General features: G+C 43.4%; 1 protein-coding gene across 6 annotated transcripts in view; it reads left to right on the forward strand.

Moving 5' to 3' along the window:
* The window catches only part of LOC126457568 (nuclear receptor coactivator 7), a 799075-nt gene that overhangs the window by 102302 nt on the left and 684107 nt on the right, over positions 1-12666 (forward strand). The gene's annotated exons all lie outside the window — the stretch shown is intronic.

Below are 12666 nucleotides of genomic sequence, written 5' to 3' on the forward strand. Positions count from 1 at the left end.
GCGGCGTAGCATATGTGAGAACTTGGGTTCATGTCAACTGTCTTCAAAATGACCAGTTTCCCTGTTTCTTAACACAGATTCCAGTTACAGTTTTCATTGTGTGTGTGAGAAGGAGATGATGTGGTGGCTGATGTGCTTTGGCCAACTCTTACATTACAGTGAAGGTTAAATCAAATAAAACTATTTCGTTCCAGAGACCTTTCCAAGTCTCAAACATCTATTACGTATAAATACAGACCAATGTGAAGAATGAAAATTTGCTTTGAGTTTAGGGGAACTACCAAATGGGCTGAAGCGTGAACGGGAATGTGGATTGAGGGGGGGGGGGGGGGTGTAGTAGAGTAGACCGTGCAACTGTGCAAGCCCACTGTGCGTTGGTGGGGTAGTGGTTAGCGCATCTGCCCAGTGAGCAGCCGACCTGGGTTCGAATCCCAACCATCGTACAAATTTTAATTCGTTGCTTTAGTCTGCATATATAAATAAAAAATGGTCAACAAAACACTATTTCTGCTTATGTATTTTTACGCAGAAAGACTCACCAAATAAAACTCCATTGAGCTTTCTTCGTTACGTTATTGTATATATCAAACATTAAAGTTGGAGGAAATAAGCGTTCATTTGCACAAGAAAGAAAATATCTGGCAGGTGCAAAATAAGTCTTTAAGACACTGTACTTAGAGCGTTGCGTTCATTTCTATGCACAATGCCTAGGCAACTGACGTGGTAGTCTTAAAGTTACTGAGATGCTGAGAGATTGTGTTCAGGTGTGCTTGTTCCCACCACTCAAACGCAACTCGTCAATGAAAAGATCCTAATTACAGTTTCCTCATCCCTTCTTCAAGACTTTTTCTCAAATGCAAACAGTAAACCGATTTTGGTGAAACATGCGGCATTTTCAACAACCTGAGCTGTTTTGGAGAAAAAAGAGCATTTCGTCACCTCGAGGCAGTCGTCAACTAAAAGGTGCTAGTTTTACCTTTCAAATGCGAGTACTTCAGTAGTTTACCTCCCTCTTTTCCTATTTTACAACTTACTAAATAGAAAAAGCAGAGATCACTCTGACCCACATTGAATACAATAATCACGATATTGTAATGTCCGGTAAGAATAATGCGTTGCTTTGTATATTAAGGAGTAAAACCCGCCCGATTAGGCGTGCGAGAAGGCGTGTCGGTCCCCGGCAATAATCCGCCCGGCAGATTAGTGTCGAGGTCCGGTGTGCCACCCAGTCTATAGACTGTTTTTAAGGCGGTTTTCCATCTGCCTCGGCGAATACGGATTGGTTCCCCTTATTCCGCCTCAGTTACACTATGTCGGCGATTGCTGCGCACACACTTTCTCCACGTACGCCTACACCATTATTACTCTACCACGCACAACATTGGGGTTACACTCGTGTGATGTGAGACGTTCCCGGGGAGGGGAGGAGGAGTGGGTGTTGTCCACTGGGGGGCCGAATTGCAGAATAGCCCTAGGTTCGGTGTGTGGGGCGGTTATGGGCTGCTGTGGCCTGTTGTGAACCACTGAGGGCTAAGGCGGGGACAAAGCCTCTCCGTCGTTTCTAGGTCCCAAGTTCAATACAATAATGAGTCCAGATGCAAACTGAGATATAAGTTATACCATATAATCTGACGAAATATATGCCTTTCTCATTTTTGACACTTGTTAACTATCATGCAGCTTACGCCTTCGTCGTATTACTACCGATTTTCTTAGTTACTGACATCAGCTGTTCACAAAGTTCTGGATGTGAAGGAACACAATCACTGGATGATACGTAATTATTATATTTTATCTTCGTATATTTGTTTCCTGATGTACGAAAGAGACGAGAGTTAGGTTCTTCGGGGGAAGAGACCAAACAGCGACTGAGGTCATTGGTCTCATCGGTTTAGGGAAGGATGGGGAAGGAAGTCGGCCGTGCCCTTTCAGAGGAACCATCCCAGCATTTGCCTGGAGCGATTTAGGGAAATCACGGAAAACCTAAATCAGGATGGCCGGTCGCGGGATTGAACTGTCGTCCTCCCGAATGCGAGTCCAGTGTGCTACCACTGCGCCACCTCGGTCGGTAAAGAGACGACACTTCATACATGAAGCAGCATAAACGGTATGGTGTTACACTGAATAGAAAATCATAGTCGCTAATAGAACATAACCGAATATTGGATAGTGATGCATTCGATACATATTCTGAATCACAAATTTACGACATTCACTATTTCTTAATTAAGCCGTACCACGAACCTTTATTATTCCCTGCAAATGCTTTCTGCCCGCATGTAGTGAAAGGCAAAAGGTCTTTACATAGCACGGAATTCTCACAGGAATAATTCCTAACCCAGGAATAATTTCTAACTCGTGTCATACAACCTTCTCTCCAGCTAAGTAAGGGTGTAAGCTGCACCACGCTGAAAACACTTTCAGCAGTAATGGTAACGCGAAAGCATCTCTACAGAACTGCGTACATCTTCTCAGTTGTTGGACTACGTGCAGAGGGAACGAACTGCTCGCCCAATTACCTGCAGCATCCTTAGCCCTGTAGGGAACAGTGTCCCCGCTGGAGGCCTCGAGGTGGCGGGCTCCAGTGGCCTTTGGCTGCAACACGGGGCTGGGTGTCCTCGACACTGCCCACCATAAACTCTCCAGGCGGTAAACGGCCTGGCCTTCTCTTCCGACGGCCGCCGCCACTAATTCTGATTTGAGACGTGGTACATACAACGCCCCGCGTAGACTTGATTCCTTTTTAATCTTTTATTTATTGCTGGCCTCTGTATGGGTGACACACATCATAGCTATTGCAGACCAATTCCACATGTTTCACGCATACCTGGGCGTTAAGTCGGTATTTAATGGTCTCTAATTCCGGCTCCAAACTAGCTAATGCTTTTAAAGCGACAGAGATTTAGCATACAAATAAATTAATTTATTTAAACAGGAGTGACCAGAAAAACTGCAATGTACATGACATAAAATATAACAAGAAAATGGACGCAGAAATTAAGAAACAGAAAAGGCTGCCAAATCAGTAAATAATAAAACTAAGCAAAAATAAATTATAATAAGTAATTCACTATTTTTTCCTGCTTTTGGGTTAGCATTCGGCAGTTCGTTCTATTATAAGGCGTTCGCTATTCCTCTTGAGTTTTCTGAGATAGCAGGCGGTAATATTAGTCAGTCTTCCTTAGTTTCATGACAGAAACTGTCTGGTATGATAATCGCTCTGATACACCTATATTCCGGACAGTCATTTCGTGGTCACTCCTGAAGGATATACCAAACAGATCTTTCGGTAACTGTGCGAATCCGTCATTTTCCCTACCCAGATGGCCACTCTCCGAAGCGTTAAGATGTGTTCACTGCTGCTCTGCTGAGTGAAAATTTTTTTACGTTTAGCGTTCTTTAATAGTTGTGAGCCAGCCAATAAAAAAAATGTTACTCATACAGCTTGGCAGCCAACATTTTGCACGAGACATAAGAGTAGGCATTTAAGAATTAGTGTAAATGGTCTAAACGTGTTACGGCGAAAGTAAGTAAAAAAAAAAACTGGGTATGGAAACGTCATTTGTTACTAATAGAGACTAATAGATTGTCGTGTTCATCTTTGCTGGTCTGCTTCTTATATCTTCTTAGCTGCGTTCGTCGTGTGTTAATTTGCATTCAAGGTTGAACGTAGTCCCGAACTTTGATGTTACCTTTGTCCAAAATTCATGATCATAATGCTCAATACTTCGGTCAGTGTTCAGTTTACTCTCAAGCCATATTCTGCGCTCAGTAGTAAGTTTATCCAGTTCAACAGGTCGTGTAATTCTTCCTTTCTTTCACAGTTTAACAGTGCAGTCACGTGAACTTATTTACATCGTATCAACCTGAACTTCGATCCGACTTCTGTACCCAGTATTGCATCTTCGAAGTGTATGTTGAACGATAGAGGAGAGACTACGTCCTTGTCTTACACCCATTTTAATCGGAGCACTTCTATGTCTTTCATTCTTATTTTTCCGTGTTCTTCTACATATTGTGTAGTACGCTACCTTCACGTATGTTTCTGAGAAATGAATCATAATGCACCATTTAACATTGTCGTACAGTTTTGATGGGTCTAAAACTTCTTTTAAATCTGTCCACCGTTAAACTATACGTCGGCTCTGCCTCTCTGGTGCCTTAACCTTTTCTAAAGCCAAACTTAACGTCGCGTAAAAGATTCTCAACTTCCTTTTCCATTAGTCTGTGCATTATTTTGGTCAGTAGATAGGATACATGAGCTGTTAAGCTGATTATGTGATAGTTCTCGGATTTACTTGTCCTTCCTGTCTTCGTGACTGTGGAAAGCCTGATGGTATGTGTCAGTTGCAATAGATTCTACACACTAATTTGAATAACAGCGTAGGTAGCCTTGTTTGATCGCAGGTCGTGCAATGATTCGTCACATTATAAATCTAATGGTGGATCACCCGCACGCTCCATATGACACCCATTCCTTCTTCCATCACGTTAGCAGCGAGTTCCTCCCTCTCAGAAATTTTATTTACTTATGTGTTTTTGTCTGTTCGTTCGTTGGTTCGTTGGTTCGTTGGTTCGTTGGTTCGTTGGTTCGTTGGTTCGTTGGTTCGTTGGTTCGTTGGTTCGTTGGTTCGTTGGTTCGTTGGTTGCTGCTTACAAACTAAACCTGCAAGACTCATTAGGTAATGCATGCGGCGCAACGCAAATCGTAATTGTACAGATATTCCAGTAAGCATTCACGCAATCATTATTCGTTGTTGAACAAACTTGCCACAGATAGAATATCTATTGTAAGAACGTACCACCTAACCGCTTAAAACTAAATATCAGGGTTACAACACTTAGAGTAGGTGTGCCATTTTATATAGAAGTTACGACCCAGTATTTCTGGAGCTGTTGGTGTTTTGGTACTCATCATTTTTTTTTTTACAGCTCAGTCTAGATCCTATGTGTAACCACTCACTATAGCTATACATTATATTACTGCAGTCACACTGTCGTTCATTTACTCAGTCCAATAGTATATTATCGAGTCCATTGGAAATCCTTCTCTAAGCGTGAGATGACCACTGTGTCATACGGAAAGTTTTCGTGGTATCACATCGCTGGCTCTACACCCCGGAGTGGCTCTGTACCAGCGTCAAACACAGCATCCATACTGGACTCATCAGAAACCTCTTCATTTCTCCGTGGTATATTCCGGGAGAGCACGGCACAGAGAGCCTGACCCCACCACCAAATGTCTTGTGTTTGTAGATCTTTGGTCACTGACCTTCGAGAACTCTTGACTATTCGCATCATCGGTAAGGCCAGATCTTGATCTTAACTCAGTGATGTTTCTGCATCTGTAGTGGTCGTTAGAACTTGCTGGTCTTTAATTCATAATAAACTGTTTCGATTGTAGCTGTCTTCTCTTTCTTGCTCAAGACCTCTTGTATTTTGATATTAATCTAGTTTAACTTTGGCTATACACTGAATTGACTAGTCATGGGGCAACTGCTTGTATCACGTCGGACCCCCTTTTGCTCCGCGTAGTGCAGCAACTTGACGTAGCATGGTCGTTGGAAGTCCCCTACAGAAATACTGAGCCACTGTGCCCCTATATCCGTCGCTAATTGCGGAAGAGTTGCCGGTGCAGGATTTTGTGGACGATCTGGCCTCTCGATTATGTCTTGTAAATGTTCGACGAGATTCATACCGGGCGATATGGGCGGCCAAATAATTCACTCGAATTGTCCAGAACAAATTTTCTTCAAACCAGTCGCGAACAGTTGTGGCCCGGTGACATGGTGCATTATCATCCACGAAAATTCCATCGTTGTTTGGGAACATGACGTCCTTGAATGGCAACAAATGGTTTCCAGGTAGCCGAACATAACCATTTCCAGCCAATAATCGGTTCAGTTGGAACAGAGGACACAGTTCATTCCTTGTAAACATAGCCCACACCATTACGGAGTCACCACCAGCTTGCCCAGCCTGAATCCATGGGTTCATGGAGACTGCGCCACACACCACAGCTCTGGCTCGTTCAGTGAAGGCCGTCGGCCACTGCGTGGTGTCAGATAATGCGTGAAATTTGGCATTCTCGGTACATCCTTGACGCTGTGGATCTCTGAATACTGAATTCCCTAACGATTTCCGAAATCGTCAGGATCTAACTCCCATTCTGCGTTCAAAGTCTTAATTCCCGTCGTGTGGTCATAATCACGAAGGAAATCTTTTCACATGAATCACCTAAATACGAATGACAGCTCCGACAATCCACTACCAAATTTTATACCTTGTGTACGCAATACTACCGCCATCTCCACGAGTGCATATTGCTATCCCATGACTGTAGTCACCTCATTATATTGTTCACTAGAATATCAAAGAACTATCAGTTTATTTATTGCAAACTACGCTACGTACACTATCAGGTCTTACTTCCTTTCTAAATTAAGTAAACTGATAATCTTCAAAGTACATGGTATGTCTGAAAATTCGGTGAATGGTCTCAGAAAATCAAGGAAAACAGAGTTCTACCTTTACCGGCCTTCACCGTAATCGCCATTACTATGACACACTTATAAAGTTCTGGACACTATCAGCAAACGCTCCTTGTGGAATGGCTCGAAGCACTGTGGTCACGCAATGTTCGATATCCACTTCATTACAGGACGTGAGACCTGGTACTACCAATACGATCCGGAGAGAAAGCGACAGTCAGTGGCATGGTGTTCGGCGTCTTCCACGACTCCTAAAAGCACTCGACTGACAAAATCCAAGATCAAGACGATGTTGGTCGCCCGTTTCGGCATGAATGGCTTGATCCATCATGAAATTCTGTCCGAGAGAGGTGAGGGAGACAATGAACACCGTGCCATCCACTGTCGCTTGGTCTCCGGATCGTATTGATAGCATCAGGCCCGATCTTGTGTAATAATGCGGTTATCCAAGAACACGTGAGTACGGTGCTTCGCGTGATTTCACAAGAGTCGTTTGCTGATATTTTCAAACAGCTTTAGAACCGACGTCACAAATATGTTGTGATTATTCTGAAGACCAGTAAAGATATTTCGTTTGTAACTCCTGTTTTCTTTTTCTTAAGACAATGCACCGAACTTTCTAGACGTACCTTCCATGTTCAGGTGTGCCTACTTGTCAACAGCTGAATGTATGTCCGTCCCAACCCATTTAATCCTACATAAATACACGGGATATCACGTCCTGCCAGAAATGTTTATACGATGTGTGTCTAAAATAATAGAACTATTGCTGTAAAACATTTTACTTAAAAAACGTACATAATTAGTTACTGTCATCCTCAATATACTACCCTCTATCCGTATAACGCTCCATGCGAATTTCCCAGTGAAAGAAACAGTGCTCGAGATCTTCCTCTGAGTCGTTGGTAACGCGTACCGCTTTTCCTTTCACTGCTTCAATGGACTGAAATCTTGTTCTTTTGAGTGGATATTTGACCTTTGGGGAATAGATAAGTCACATGGTGCTGGGTCAGTCGAATAAGGCGAATGATCAGATACTGGGATGTTCCACTCCGGTAGAAACCTCTTAATAGACAATGCGGCATGAGCCGGTGCGTTGTCTTGATCTCCCACAATTCGGTTCATTATTCTTATTTTCTTGCGGATTTGAGCAAGACATTCAAGGTAGAAATTTGATTAATAGTGTGACCTTCAGGCAGCGAGTGAAGATACGCCTTTCCATGAATATCGAGGAGAAAATCTGCGCTTTGAATCTTGATTTGCTCGTTCAAGAATTTTTCACTCTCGGTGAAGTTGGGCCTTTCCAGTGCATGGGTAGGGACTTCGTTTCTACTGTTTCGATATTTTCATCCATTTCTGAGGTTGAGGGACGTTCCGAGCGTGAGTCATCTTCACAGTCTTCCCGGCAATCTTAAAAACTCTTTAATCACTCAAAAACTCGCGTATGTGATAAACAGCCTTCGCCATAAACTTATTTTAGTTAAAGATGGTTTTCAACCGCAGTTTTTCCAAGTTTCATGTGAAACTTAACTACAGTTCGTTGCCATTTGATTACATCTATAATTTTTCGCCAAAGAACATAAAAGATCTTAAGCAGACCAAATCCACGGCTATACTGGCGTCTACAGACAGACCTTAGACAAGTTGCATTCGATTGAAAAGGCGTCACGCTTCACATCTATTGGTCGTTCATCTTTGGCGCATGTATAGTTCGTTTTGCGACAGTATTCACTTGACGTATTTCAGGTCTGCTTGAGAAAAACCATGCATCTTACCATCTTGTACTTCCCGCGTCCCAAACACGTTTCCATTCAGCTAGAATTATTTCCTTGGATTCTTTGTTGTCGCTGATGTTCTGGCCAGTAATGTCTTATACCTCTGCGACGATGGGCTCTGAGCTATCTTACTTCAGAGAGTGAGGGGGGTGGTGCACGTTCCACACTCAGTGGACGTCGTGCGTTACAGAAGCCTCTGCGGCCGTAGGGCCAGCGGCAGCGCAGCGGCAGCGCAGCGGTCCCAGACAGCCGGCGGCGAGGTCGCAGCCTTGATCCAGTTATCCCGGCTGGGAGGCGGGGCGCGCCGGAGATCGCGCCAGCCCAGCCTCTCGACTGCGCTCCCTGGCGTGCTCCCACTGTGCGGGCGGCACAAGGCTGTAGCCGTACTCTACTTCTTTGGACTAGCCACCAGCTTTCGTGCCTCCCGTGTTTCTCTGCTTCGGTTTACAGAGTAAATGGTGTAACTAAATAACAAAGGCCAAGTACATAACAACTCTTGCAGCTGGTGACACAACCCGACGTTCTATGAATCACAGCCGTCTACATCTAAGCGACTACTCTGTAGTTAACATTTGAATGTTCGGCAGAGGCTTCTTATAAACACTTTAAAGATCGTTTCTCGACCATTCCACACTCGAATACCACATGGGAAAGTGAACGCCCTAAACTTTCCGTGCCAGTTCTTGTTCCTTTTATTACTATAGCGCTTTTTCCGTATTCATTTGGGAGCCAATGAAATATTTTGTCGTTTCGAGGCGAAAGATGTTGACTGAAATTTTATGAAGCGATTTCGCTACAAAGAAAAACGCTATTGTTTTAATGATTACCACCACAACTCCCTTGTAATACCCTTACTCTCTTCCCTACTTCCCGATAATGCTACATGATCTGCTCTTTGAACTTTCTCGATGTCCTCCGCTAACCTGTCTCGTAAGAATCCCATACCCAGTAGCAGTATCGCAGAAGAGGACGGACAGTTTTAGTGCAGGCAGTCCTGTCCGTAGATTTTTTGCATCTTCTAAGTGTTCTACCAGTAAAATGCAGTTTTTAGTTTGCCTTCCTCACAATGTTTGCTTTGTGAAAGATACAGTTCACGTTCTTCATATTTGTTATCCCTAGATATTTAATTCAACCGACAGTCTCTAGACTTCATATATCGTGTAACCAAAATACCAAAATATGACGAATTATTCTTTCTTTTTTCTTAAAAAAATATTCATGCGGAGGACATATCACTGTTTGTTATTTAGGATGAATTTGGGCTTTCCACACCATGCAGGTATCATGTCAAAAATATTTTGCAAATCATTTTGAGCTTCTGAATACCTTATTCGATAGTAAACAGATGGTTTATGTCCAAACAATTCAAAAGGGGCGCTCAGATTGTCTCGCAAATCGTTTATATAGATTAGAAACAGCAGAGCGCTGGTAGCTCTTGATTACAAAGCTCTTATCATTTGTTTCACTAGACTAATTTCCGCCAATTACTACGAACTCTGACTTTTGACAGGAGACCATGAAACCTGTCGCACAACTAACACGATAGTCTACAGTCAAACTATGATTGCAAGCTACTTGTGTCAAAAGCCTTCTGGAAATAAGGAATCAGCTTGGTCTCCTGTTGATGGGATTGAGTAATTCGTGTCGTGGCCCGCCGTCGCTGATACGTAGGTAAGCGGTTACCCAATTGCTACAGGACACAGCATGGATTTGAGAGACTCGTTAAAGCAACAATGCAACTATTTTATTCACTCGGCTCTTTCCTTTTCAAAATTTTTAACTTTACTGAAACGTGCAAGACGTGAGGTTTGTTGTCTCTTACGACTTAAGAGAACTTCGAATGTGTTCTGCAAGCATATCTTGCTCTCCAGATAATGCCAGAATAGGGAAGGACGGATAATGTGCAGTATATAACAGTACCATCAGGAACAATGAGTATGGAGGACGAAGCGATATGCGCCCCAATTAAAGTTTTAACGCAGTGATGCAGTCTTGCTCCCCTACTGTTAAATCTCTACAGCGAAGAAGCATTACAGCAGATTTAAAAAAGGTTCAATAGTAAGACTAACATTCAGGATAAAAGGCCATCAACGATGGCATAGCTATTCTCCATGAAACTGGGGAAGAATTAGAGTACCTGTTGAATGGAATAGATAATAATGAGCACAGGATATGACTAAACCAAAGAAAGAGGAAAGCAGTGAGTAACAGAAATTAGATGATGATTAATAACCATCAGCACTGGAGGCCTCATTAGACGTGAAGGGATTCTACCATGGAAGCACAGTAATACTTGACAGATGAAGTAAGGTGGATATAAAAAGTACACTAGCATACACGAATAGTTTATTCTGTGCTAAAGGGAATCCATTAGTATCAAATTTAGAGAGTAATTTTCGGAAAAATTACTGAGAATATATGCCTGGGGCATTGCATCGAACGGATGTGAATCATACAGTAGATATGAATCGAAGCGTGTGAGATGAGGTCTTGGACTAAGTGCACTGATTAGAAATGAGGGTAGGAATGTGTAGAAGGCACTGAAGAGTAGATAGGATGATGTAACTTGTATAAAGACATCAAAATAGCTTCCATAGCATTAGAGGACGCTGTAGAGAGGGCAGAAACTGCAGTGATCAAGAAAAAAATTTGAATATATACAAATGACAATGATATTGGGGGTAAGTGCTAATCTAAGTTGGAGGCTGGTACAGGTGATGATTTCATAGCCGATCAAATCCGACGAGTCATACTAAAATACTGCAGGCATTTCAGTACTTACTAGCGGTTCTAGGTTCACAGTCCGGAACCGCGCGACTGCTACGGTCGCAGGTTCGAATCCTGCCTCGGGCATGGATGTGTGTGATGTCCTTAGGTTAGTTAGGTTTAAGTAGTACTAAGTTCTAGGGGACTGATGACCACACAGATGTTAAGTCCCATAGTGCTCAGAGCCATTTGAACCATTTTTTTCAGTACTTAATATACTAGCAAATACCTTCAAAAGGCACGAAAGTCTCACGCTAATAGGTATAATGTCAGTGTGGAGGTAAAAGAAGAAAGCTATGAGCATTGCAGGGAGAGGGCTAGATGGACCTGTTCGAGAAGATTTCTCCACACAAGCGGTTTGTTATTTGCTGCTCCTTCCCCCTTAAACTCAGAAATCGGTTGTCTTTCATTGGACCTTTACTCCAGCCAACTCCTCCAGCCCCCTCCCTTACCCCCTCACCTCCCTTTCCCCTCCCCCTCTCACTCCCCGCGTAGCTTAATGGTAATCGATCAGGCACCGATTACTGTTTACGGTACCAATAGTACTAATTTAAACTGACAACCTCATCACTGAAATGGCCTCATACAATTTATTAACTATTTACCTATAGACAACATAGTAAAATTTTAATTTCTAAAGGGTGGATCACAAATAGTAGTAACAGATGTCACACTCGCAAGAAGTAAACATGGGCCCGAAAACAAAATAATTCTGACTGTGTGATTAAGAGCCACCACTGCCTTCAGAATCAAATATTATCCTACGTATTATAAATGTAATCTATTTGAAGTGCTGTCTTTCGCAATTTCATCCATGGCGGCCCAAGCGGCATCTTGTGTCCATTGCTTGTGTCCACCAGCCCCGTAGACGAGGAAAATGGGACAAGAAGTGGAAGCACGCAAACAGCTACTTCGGACAGAAAACGTCACACTGTGGGTGACTCACAGGTGAGAAGAGGATGCCGTTGGGAGCAGCCGCTACGGCGTCGTGCGACACGATGAGGAACTGGCGGTGTCCACACATTACCGCCCGCCGTGCCGGCGGAATTAACGCACCCACCGACAGCGCAACCCGGTACTGTCGCAACGTGACCCAGATGTGCTGTATGGCGCGCTAGCGCCGTAAATAAAACGTCGCTGCGTGCTTCTGGTAACAAGCTTCATTAATACTATTACGACGATCACCAAACTGGTTTCTGCCCAGCTAGTACATCAAGCATACGTCACTAATTGGTAACGCGAATACGTTGTCTTTCGCCACATTTCGTTTAGCCGTCGGCGTTTGCTTGGGCAAGGCTGATTACGAGAATCAGCAAAGTCAAAACAGGACACCGCAATTTTCTGGGGGCGTTATTTATGACCGACGGCAAGAACGTAGGCACGAATTTCGGACGAGATGTGTTTCAGGCTTCAGCATGAAACTGAGACATTACCTCACCCTCCCGAAAATAATTGATCTGTTCTCCGCCTCTGCTAACAAACGTTTTGCCTCCGCCCCTGCACCCCCCCCCCCCCAATAAAGAAATTAACTTTTGTTCTATACGATCAATCGAAAATTTTGCGAAACTTGCAAGACTAGCACTCCACGAGGGAAGAATACTGCGGAGACATTGCTGAGCCCACGACGTGGCTAA

This window comes from Schistocerca serialis, chromosome 2, assembly GCF_023864345.2.
Source record: "Schistocerca serialis cubense isolate TAMUIC-IGC-003099 chromosome 2, iqSchSeri2.2, whole genome shotgun sequence".
Lineage (NCBI taxonomy): Eukaryota > Metazoa > Arthropoda > Insecta > Orthoptera > Acrididae > Schistocerca > Schistocerca serialis.